This window comes from Synchiropus splendidus, chromosome 14, assembly GCF_027744825.2.
Source record: "Synchiropus splendidus isolate RoL2022-P1 chromosome 14, RoL_Sspl_1.0, whole genome shotgun sequence".
Lineage (NCBI taxonomy): Eukaryota > Metazoa > Chordata > Actinopteri > Syngnathiformes > Callionymidae > Synchiropus > Synchiropus splendidus.
Genome location: NC_071347.1, coordinates 21323677 through 21334005, shown reverse-complemented (window position 1 = coordinate 21334005; position 10329 = coordinate 21323677).

The window sequence follows — 10329 nt, the reverse complement described above, 5'->3', positions numbered from 1 at the left end:
GCCCAAGACTTGTCTGGGGAGGCTAGAATTATCAGACGCCTCATGGAACCCTGGGGGACTTGGAACTAGTGGAGAAGCAACTGTCATTCTAAAGCTTTAGCAAGATCTATGGTGGGGGGCAAGGGGAATTTTTGGGGTTGCAGTTTCGTCCAAGCGTCTCCCAAACCACATGGGGATGGTGTCCAATGCCCTGCTTATTCCACAGCATGTAAGGCTTGCCCACTCGCAGCCGGTGGCACAGAGGGAGACAGAAATATTCAAGAAGCCAGCTCCTCTGAACTTCCCTTTGGTGCGGTGGCTCAGCTGACAGGTCGAATTAGCCGCCGGCCAGCTGAGGCGGAGACGGACAGGTTCGCTGGTGTTAAATAAACTCTGTCGTGGCGCTGCTCATCAGCACCTGCCACAAGCTCTTACCGTCTCCTCCGCCACTTTTTGTTTTGTTTTTTTGACACGGGCTGATCTTTCTGACCGCTTGGTTACGACGCGCAACAGTGTCTGTGTTGTTCCGGCCGACCTTCCATCACCATGGAAAAGGATTCAGCACAAGTTTCCGCGTCCACATCGGGGGAAGATCTTCACCTCCGCCGCTAGTCTTTCCACAGACGGGACGCCGCGCCAAAGCAAATGTATTTATACAAATGAAGTCGTATTTATATAGATCCAATTTTACATCTTCAGGAAAAGACATTCTGTTTCGTGGCCTCCGTGTCAGTGGTCCCACTGGTGGGCTTCTGTTTGGTTGTGTTTGAGGAGATCCAGACCAGGTCCACCAGGAGACTCGTGCTTCACTGCTGGACCTTCTCAGAACTGGGGACTTAGTTGTACTTTAAAACTCAGATTTTCAGGATTCAGTGGCGCAATAACCGACAAATGTTTAACTTTAGAACAATATTAGTCCGAGAGAAATTTGGGACCAAAAAAACCCCTCTGTTTTTTGGGTCCCAAATTCCTCCCCCAGGACTGTTCGATGGTCACGTCTGGCCCATGAATCTGAAACACAAGAACCGTCGTGGGGTGGTCACAGTCGATCATAGCTTTGAGACAACATTCCACGTCACTGGTGTCTGGCCCAACAAAAGCAGGATTGGCTGAAGACGTATCACACGGGAACAGACACCAAATGATCGCACGCCACCGTTGCCTGGCGACACCACTTGATGAGAGGATTTAATAACAGGACTAGACTTAGGTTTGGATCCTAAATGTTTCATTTTTAATCCATGAATCTTGAGTCTGGACGGAGCGTGGCATAAGGAACTTTCTTGTAACTGCAGTAGTATGTGGATCCGATTGCCTCTCCGGTCCACACGCCTCTGTATGTTGTGCATGGACCGGGAAGAAAAAGCTATGGGGGAAAATGTGACACAAACTGTGACAGATGTTTGTCAAGTTCTTCAGCAACTGCGACGTGAAGAGCTTCTTCAGGGGCCTGACCAAAGATCCCGCTCTTCCTAGGAGCGTTAAAAACAGAACCTGAGGAGGAAATAGCTCCAAGGTGAAGCCGTGGCCCAGCCGACCACTGGACACTAGCATGTGTGGGCCGTCCTCAAACCTTCTCCACCTAGAAACCCACTTCCCACGGTGATGTCACGTCTCACTCTGGGAATCACAAGGTGAGCAGAGTATTTTTGGGAGCGCTTGTTTAGCCTGAGCTGATTCTCAGGAGACGTTAGGAGGAGACAAAGATAGAGAGGGTTGGGAGAGGACAGTGTTGGAGATGAAGATGGTGAAGGACAACATGAGGAGAGGTGGAGGAGAAGAAGCTGGAAATGAAACGTAGATCCACCGAGGTCGACTGTGAACAAGGCCTCAGATCTCTCAGCGCACTGTGGTTACATCCAGGAAGTGGACAAAGAGAGAGCGACTCGATGCGGAGCACATCTGGTGAAACCACCTCTCTGGAGTGCTGGGACTGGGACGCCAGCACAGCTGCGGATGGATCCCTGCAGTCAGGTAGCGTCCTCAGACCGGGGTCTCGACGATCGGCGCTTTGCCTTGTGGTCGATGATGTCACCCGGGGTTCTGCCTTTGAATGGCCATGTGTTGCTCACCACTAATACCCAACAGATGATGAGAAACCCCAAAATGATGGTCTTTCACTGAGACAAGCAGTCAAAACAAAGTTAGAGGAGCGCAGGAGACTCACGGCCTCGAGCCATCGCATTCATCAGGCGCTCCACTTTGGGCTTCTCCTGCTTTCTTTCGCACGTTTGGTTGCAGGATTTATCTCTTAAATTCATCGCAGGGTTCCACTTTTCATGGGACGCCTGAAGCTGCATCTCTTACTTTTGGTACCGTTTTAATTTCAGGAGAATTGGTGTGTATTAAAATAAAATGTGTGGGTTTCCTGCTGCCACTCTGGTTTCCTCCCACAGTCCAGGAACACACAGACAATGAGTGAGTGTGCGAATAGCGATGCTCCCCTTACGTACGAAATAGTCCTTATTTCATCTCATGCTTCCATTCCTTCTTTACATTGGAATTGCTGTTCACCACTATGTCCACCAGGGGGAGCAGCCTAGAGTGAAAAGTTTATGGCAACAACAAACTCCAAAACAAACCAATTGATAATGCACCTCAAAAGAGTTAAACAGTGTTAAATATATTGCCACTGGAGGACGAAGAATTTCCAGATTTCTTATCTCTTCTTCATGTCTCATTAGATCCGCGTATCAGGTAGTAACAACAACACTGCCCCCCATGGTTTCCATGCTCTATTTGGTCTGTATCCGTAACCTTTGTGGAGACATGAGAAATACGGTGGAAATGAAGGCAGATCTCGGGCAGAAGGATCCGTCCGGATCCGGATCTGTATGTAACGTTGAGCGTAAATGGGCCTTTAGTCTTTATATGCGCTGTCACGGACCATTCCACTCTTCTCACCCCAAGTAGCTGGGATACACTCCACCTCCTTCACCTTAATTCCAACCATCAATTTCACGCATCTGAAGGGATTTATTTTCATCCAACAGCGAATGATTGCGACGCTAAATCCTAGCTTAGCTGTGCACCCAAGACAAGTCAAGTTTTTTCACAAAATATTTGACTCTGGCCGACAGCAGCAGCGAGAAACTAGCATTAAAGGCGTCAGTGAGGAATCCGCCGATGCTCCATGAAAGTCATGTGACCACAAACGTACGACCACACACTGAAGCGGCGGACGGATATGAGTGAGGAAATACACCTTAGATGATAAAATGAAACACTCGTAAGTTTGGAAATTTAGGGAAATAACTTTTTAATCTTAAAAAATATTTAAAATCAACCGGTTTGACTGAGAAAAAAACGATGTATACATTAGAGATGAACAGAAAAAGAGAAGAGATTTGTCTAAATGGCTGATCAGACATGACTGCAGTAAACTCAAACTATATTGTTTGAATTGGATGTAAATTTGGACTCACTGCACAGCGCTTTGGTTCATGACTCTTTTAAAAGTCTCCAACGGACTCGCTGGACAGTCAATTGAATGTGGACTCCAGCAGGTGTAATGTGTGTCCATGTTATTTCAGACCTTGCTCAACGTCCATCATTAATAAGAGCTTTCCTGCCTCGCTCCCGCAGACCAGCCTCCGCTAACCTCCTGGAATAACACGGCGGATTTGGGGGATTAGCTCGGAATCATTGATCAGCCGGGAGGTTGTTAACACACAAGTGCGGGGGTCAAGACGAGTGTCTGGAGAGTCTCAGCCGGCAGCTCATGAGACCTCTGACTTCCCCGGCTGCACCCGCGTCCCTAATATATGTTGTCACCACCTCTTTTCTTCTCACAGATGTGGGGGCCTTCACCCTGAGTTTAATCTCACCAAGTTACAAGACCCTTCAGATGTCAGACCTGGACTTATTATCGGACCCCAGTCTCTGGGTGAATCCATTTTTCACGTGACCTGTTGAGGGGGTGGATGAGGAATGCAACACTCAGTCACCCCAACTTTTCTTTAAGACAATGATTATTGCTGAACACAGATGCTTGTTTGGATTAGACGTCCTTTTTTGTGGGCAAATTCCACCTTTCTATTGATTTATTTATTCACTATTTTCATAGAAATAATCTGCTAGATCAGTCGTAGAAGTTACACCCCTGAACAGTGAGGGCGCTGTTGTGGAACAAGTCAACTGTTGCGCTATGGGAGTCAATGATGCACCATGTTTTGGCCCACAAGTTTGCAGCTTTGACACAATTCCTGCGACACATTTCAGGTGATATATGTCGCGTCAAACGCTGAAGTTGAGATGCCCGAGTCCAGTTTTTACGGACACGTATGACAAGAAAATAAATGAAACATAAGATGATCTTAGCGGTTGCTAGAATTCTGAAGGTGCCGCTTACAATTCAGATTTTCTGACCTGCCATGTTGACTCTCCACAAAGGGGGGATCGGGGTGGGGGGAGTGTTCTACGGTCACTTCTCAGGTGGCGACTAAGCAAAACACTTGCCTGGTCAGGTTTGGCGAAAACGTGCCTTAACCCTTCAAAAAAATAAAGAATAAAACAGCATTAAACGCTTCCCTTTGTGTGTGTTGGTGCTGATGGTGGCATGGTGCTAGCAGTTGACCCCAACAACGTCCTTGGCTGTGACTTGTTCCAACTGTTGACCGACATGTTTTATATTTATAATAAGGATGTGAAGCTCAGAACAGCAAAAATTTAGAATCACAAACTGCAAGTTAAATTCCGATCGCCCTCCTCAGAAAGTGGAAGATCCACGTCGCTCGACGCTAATCTTGAGCTAACAGTTTCAGAGCCTGAACGTGTCCATGCAATATCTCTTCCAAATTCCTGAAGTAACTGATCAGGATGAATCCTGTAGGCATCGGAACATTGCAGTCCACTTTGACCAACAGTTTGTTTCCAGTTCTTCAGCGTTAATAGAAAGTGGCGGTGACTCTTTTTCAACATCTCCACAAACGTCCCGTCGCTTCCCAAAGCACATACGCGTGTTGCCAGTGAATTCTGAGCAGCGGGATCGTATGATGCATTTGCATACGTGTCCTTGGCAGACACGCACATCAGCCTGGGGCCATGTTTTCCTCCCGACCGGGTCCGGAATCGGTCCCAGTGTGAATCAGACCAGAAGCCCACGCTCGCGGGACAAATCCCAAATGAGCTAATGATCCTGACACCCAAACAATGGCCGCCTTAAGAAGAACGGCCGGCTGTTTTTCTACGTCATATTTTTAATGACAAAATGTTTGTCGGAAACAAACAGATTTATTTTTCTCAATCCGTGGAGCTTAGGTGGTTCCGGTCCCCAGAGCTTCAGCCCGCTAACAAAACAGGTCTTACTTCTGCTCTGCTGCTTCGCTACAATGCTTTTCACATCCAGGAGCAGTGGCAGGCCGTGAATGAAGTCGCTCCCGTTCACTGGTTCGCTTCTTTAGCAGCCCAGGATGGTCTTTCGGACTTCCTGAAATTCTTCCCATGATGGAAAAAGTACTTTGTACTCCACTATGAAAATGGTTTCAGCATCGCTACATGAAAAAAAAGATTCCACAGACATCCCGAAAATCACCTTTTCAGCAGTTAGTTTCCCTTTAAAAACACTTTCCACTCAACTAAAAGCACTACTTTAATTCCGTTGGTGTCAATCGTCTCTTTTTGCTCTCACTTTATTGCCCAAGAGCAAGTTTCCACAACAAAAGCAACAGATTTACATGTCGATGTGGGAGCAAAGGATGCGACTAGCTTGTAACCACTTGTCACGGAAAAGTCACAGAGCACTAGCAAATCCTACTGTGATGTATGCAGAAAGTAAAATCCATCCACGAAAAAAGTCAAGTGGAAAAGAAGCTAATGCTAGTGGTTGCGAGCATTCTGGACTCACAGGCTCCGATAGACACGGAATGCAATTTTTTTTCCACCCAGTGTTAACACCAGCAGACAACTTTTTGAATGTGACAGGAGCGAGGAGTTGGGTGCGAGCAGTGCGACCAAGTCACTTTTGATGTTACCAAACAACACAAACACCCAGGTGTCCTACGCTGGATGCACAGACATTAGGAGCTATGCTAACGGCTAAGGCAGTTGAAGCACAGGTTCCACCGTCCGCAGCATATCCTGGTGCGCATCACGGAAAAGAAAGATGGAGGTCGGGCTTAGCTAAGCTATGAGATGCTGCTGTCATACACCGATGTGACTTCCTGCCCTGACACTGAGGAGGAGAGCCACAGAAGGGTTAGTATATAGCAAGTGACATCCAATGCAATTCAGTGAAGAGAACTTCCAAATGTCTCCATGTGTTCTGGCTGTAGTGCAGGAGTTTCCGGACGCCGCGAAGACTTTACGACATTGAAACTAGACCAGCGGTGGGCAGTTTCAGAAGGTGCCAGGTTATATACTGTGACTGTTGAGTGGGGCCGTCAAACCCAAAGAAAGGAGGGCAAGAGAAAATTGAAAATAAAAAACAAGTGATGACATCATCCGTGACGATGAAATCACACTTTTAAAATACACAAAAAATGTTGGTTTGTTGTGTTTTGTTGAATTTAAACCACATTCCATTTAAAGATTCTCGATGTGTCTCATACGTGTCAAAATCTATTTTCAATTCTGATGTATTTTAAGGGACAGGAAATACTCCTAAAATAGCCGACAGATAAGACAAAAAACTGAGAAAAATAATCGAGCGAGAAAGTTATGTTTCAGTTGCATCATAATGAACAAAAAACAATGCACAGGACAAAAGTGTTTCCAGGAGGGCCACATAAATACAGTCAAAGGGCCGGATTTGGCCCCCGGGCCGCACTTTGCCCAGGTCTGCTCTAGACTATGCTAGAACAGATTGTTACGCAACACTGTAGTCATATCTCAACAGAGAAAGAGCTCATGTTAGCCAACTAGCCAGTGACTATATATATATATATATATATATATATATATATATATATATATATATATATATATATATATATATATATATATATAAGTACTTTGTGTCAACACCTATGAATACAAAGGCGGGTCATGTGACCTCCAGAGTGACCCCATCATCACAGTGACTCCCCTCCTTCTGGTTCAGCTGGGAGCCGAGACGCTTCCCAGTGCAAACCCCTGACAGTTGCTGCTGCAACCATCTGGACCTTTTGAGTTTATCACTGTGGCAGACTCTCAGGCCAGAATTGGACGAGAAGAGTTACAATAAAGTCATGTTTCATTTGGTAAAGACGCTGACCTCACGTGACGTGACATCATCCGCCGGCGCAGGGCGCTGGTGTGAGACCGCTGCGGCCGTCCATCAGAGGCGGTGAAAGATTGTGGCGAGGGTGAACCCACGAGCTCCAGGTCCAGCTCTGTGGTGCGGAGGAACAGCGAGTCCCCAAACCATGTCCGGTGCCCGGCCTTTCCCCCGTCTCAAATCCAGACCATGAAACTCTGCGTGAAACACTGACGTTGCTCACAGAGTTTCCAAGATCCGTCCAGGAAGCATGACACACCTCCGAAAACATTTGAGAAAGTGGGGAAGTCCGTCGGTGAGGAAGCTTCTCCTCACGCACAATGGCTGCTTTGAAACAAACACAAGCCCATGGTGGAGGCCCCGCCGGAGCAGGTGGACCAGGACTGTCAGAGAGGAGCGTTCACGGCAAACACCACACTTGTCTCCACACTTGTTCCCGAGTGGTCGTTGAGATTCCAGTCACTGAAGCAAGTTGTGTTGAAGAAAGTGGGTCAGTCTGTTGGGGGCGGGTCTTAACTTTGTGGACAGTCAACATGTCGCCCCTCATCTGCTGTGCAAGTCTGTTAAAGCAACAACAAGCGTGGCTCCTTCAGATCCTTCTGAGCAGCGAACAGCTCAGTGTTTCATGAGTGTTAGCAACCGCTACCATCAGCCTTTCTTCCTCTTGAAGAACCACGTCAGGACATCATCACTCAAGTGATACTCATGTCGGACTAGACTTGGCTCCGCTTGACCATGACTAGACAAGACAGGACTCGAGCAGACTGTTACTTAACTTGACATGGAGACTTGACGGGACAAGACGAGACAGTCGACCAGATTGCTACTTGACTTGACATGGAGACTTTGACTTGGCGGGGCACAACCAGACACTGACTAAACTAGACGAGACACAACCAGATTGCTACCTGACTTGACTTGACTTGACGTGGAGACTTGACACTGATTTGAAACTGCCTTTACTCGACGAGACCCCACCATATTGCTAGTTGACTTGACGCTGACTTGACTAGCTGAGACTCAACCAGATTGCTACCTGACTTGACTTGGAGACTGTGACTTGACACTGACTTGATTAGACAAGACTCAACCAGATTGCTACTTGACTTGACATGGAGACTTTAACTTGACAGGGCACGACAAGACACAGACTTGACTCGATGAGACCAGACTTTCACTTGACTTGACATGCAGACTTGAACTTGATAAGAAGATGGTGGCGTGACAAGGACTTGACACGCGTAACACACAGACATGTCAATAATCATACAATAAAAATACAAAATTGAAAATGGTTCCAACAGTTAAAAAAAACGGAAAAACTGCATGTTCTGTCTCACAAGTGCTTTGTCCAGCAGAGACTCCTGCTGAAGGAACATTTGGGAGAATGATGGACAGCTATTGAGCCCTTAAAAAAGTCAGAGAGAAACTCTGGAGTGAAAGAATGTAGGTGCACTTGTCCTTCCTTGAAAAATGGCACCTCATGTTTCCAATCTATTTTCTGTCTGAATGAACTGAGCTGAAGGACAGATGGCCTGTCTGTAAGAGCAGATCATGTGACTGGGTTTTATCTCCTTTTTCTCAAGTCATTTGGATCAGCAGCGGCTTTCACAACCCTCCTGGGCTCTTTCACCTCCCTCCGGCTGCGGCTTCGCTCGCACGTCCCGGCGCCCTGACGACATCCCATCCATCTTGAAAACCCCCTCTCAAAAGAACGGACACTTCTGGCTGCGGGTCGGGAGCGAGAGGCACTCGGTTCCCGTCAGTCCATTTGCATGAAGGTCCCCTTCCAAAACGCTCTTTCAGTTTGTGAAGAGAGTCGGGCCTCATTCACCCTGCTCCCTTCCACATGAGGCATATTTGCTCAACAAGTTTGGCCTTGTTCGAATGAAGCCAGCAGATAGAGTTGGACTGGTTCGTGCTGCCTTCAAAGCCTCACGTCTCCAGCTTGTTCTCCAAGTCGCTGCTTTCAAACATCAATAGAACAGATGATTTGTGGTTATTTTAAGGCATTATATGCTGAATAAAGTGCAAATGAAGAGATATTTTGATCGAATATTACACCTTTATTAAGCTGTTATTATTCTTTTTTGAACCAAACTCAGAAAATCCGTTTTGAAGTTGCTTGTGTCGCAGAATGATCCACCCTGTTTTCCCCACAAGCTTGCTGAGCTCACAACATTAAGTCATAGCGTATTAATTCCGGTTGAAATGTGCGTGAAGCCGAGCCAGAGTCGTGATCCCCGCGGGTCACGTCGGGTCACGGCTGAGTCGTCTCCCGTCAGGTGTTGCCGCAGCAAGTCTTCCTCACGTCGGTCACTTTCTCAGTTTCTGCTCTTGCTTCTCCAAACAAAGCAGCCGGGTCGACCACCCAGGGCCGACGTCCGAACTCAGCCCCGGAAAAACAACGTTGGCGCTTTTCACCGCCAGACAAAAACCCCTCTCGCTCGTTGACTAATCACATTTTGCACGCTCGCTGGGGATTTATCCGACGGAGGTGGGGGGCGGGGGGGGAGTGACATTTAATTGAAATGGAAATAAAACCATTTTCCACCGTCCTTTTTTTTTTTTCCCGCCGCGATCGAATCTGCGCTCGACAGACGGAGAGAAGAGGCTGGTTTCCACGCTGCGATAGATAATTGACTTCTGCTCCGTGCGTGCCACAATCAGGAGCCACGACCGCAGCATGCAACCGACATGCGCCGGCTCCAAGGAAGAACGGCAAAGTCGGCCCAGATTTATTTATTTTTCAATGGCTTCAAATGATATTAGAGCAACGTTGGACTTCTGCACATGAAGACTGCGGCTTCCAAATGTTATTCTTCTGAATGTGTTCGACTCACTTCGAGTTTCCCAGATTTATGTCGCTGCGGAACTAAAGTTCAACTGACTGAACTGGAACAGAACTTTGTGGAGGACAGTGGATCTTCATCAGCTCCGGACAGGACAGGAGCCATTTTTGTTTTAGACAATGATGATGTTTGCCAGATGCCGTGTCGGCCAGGTGACTCTCAGGTGCTTTGTGTTTCCAGCGCCGCCTCCCTAACTCAGGAACCGTGCAGCACCTGCTGATGCCACACTCTGGACCACCAACCACCGGCCTCCACACAAGATGACACAAAATAAAAATCTTTAGGAGTCTATATTTGGAATTT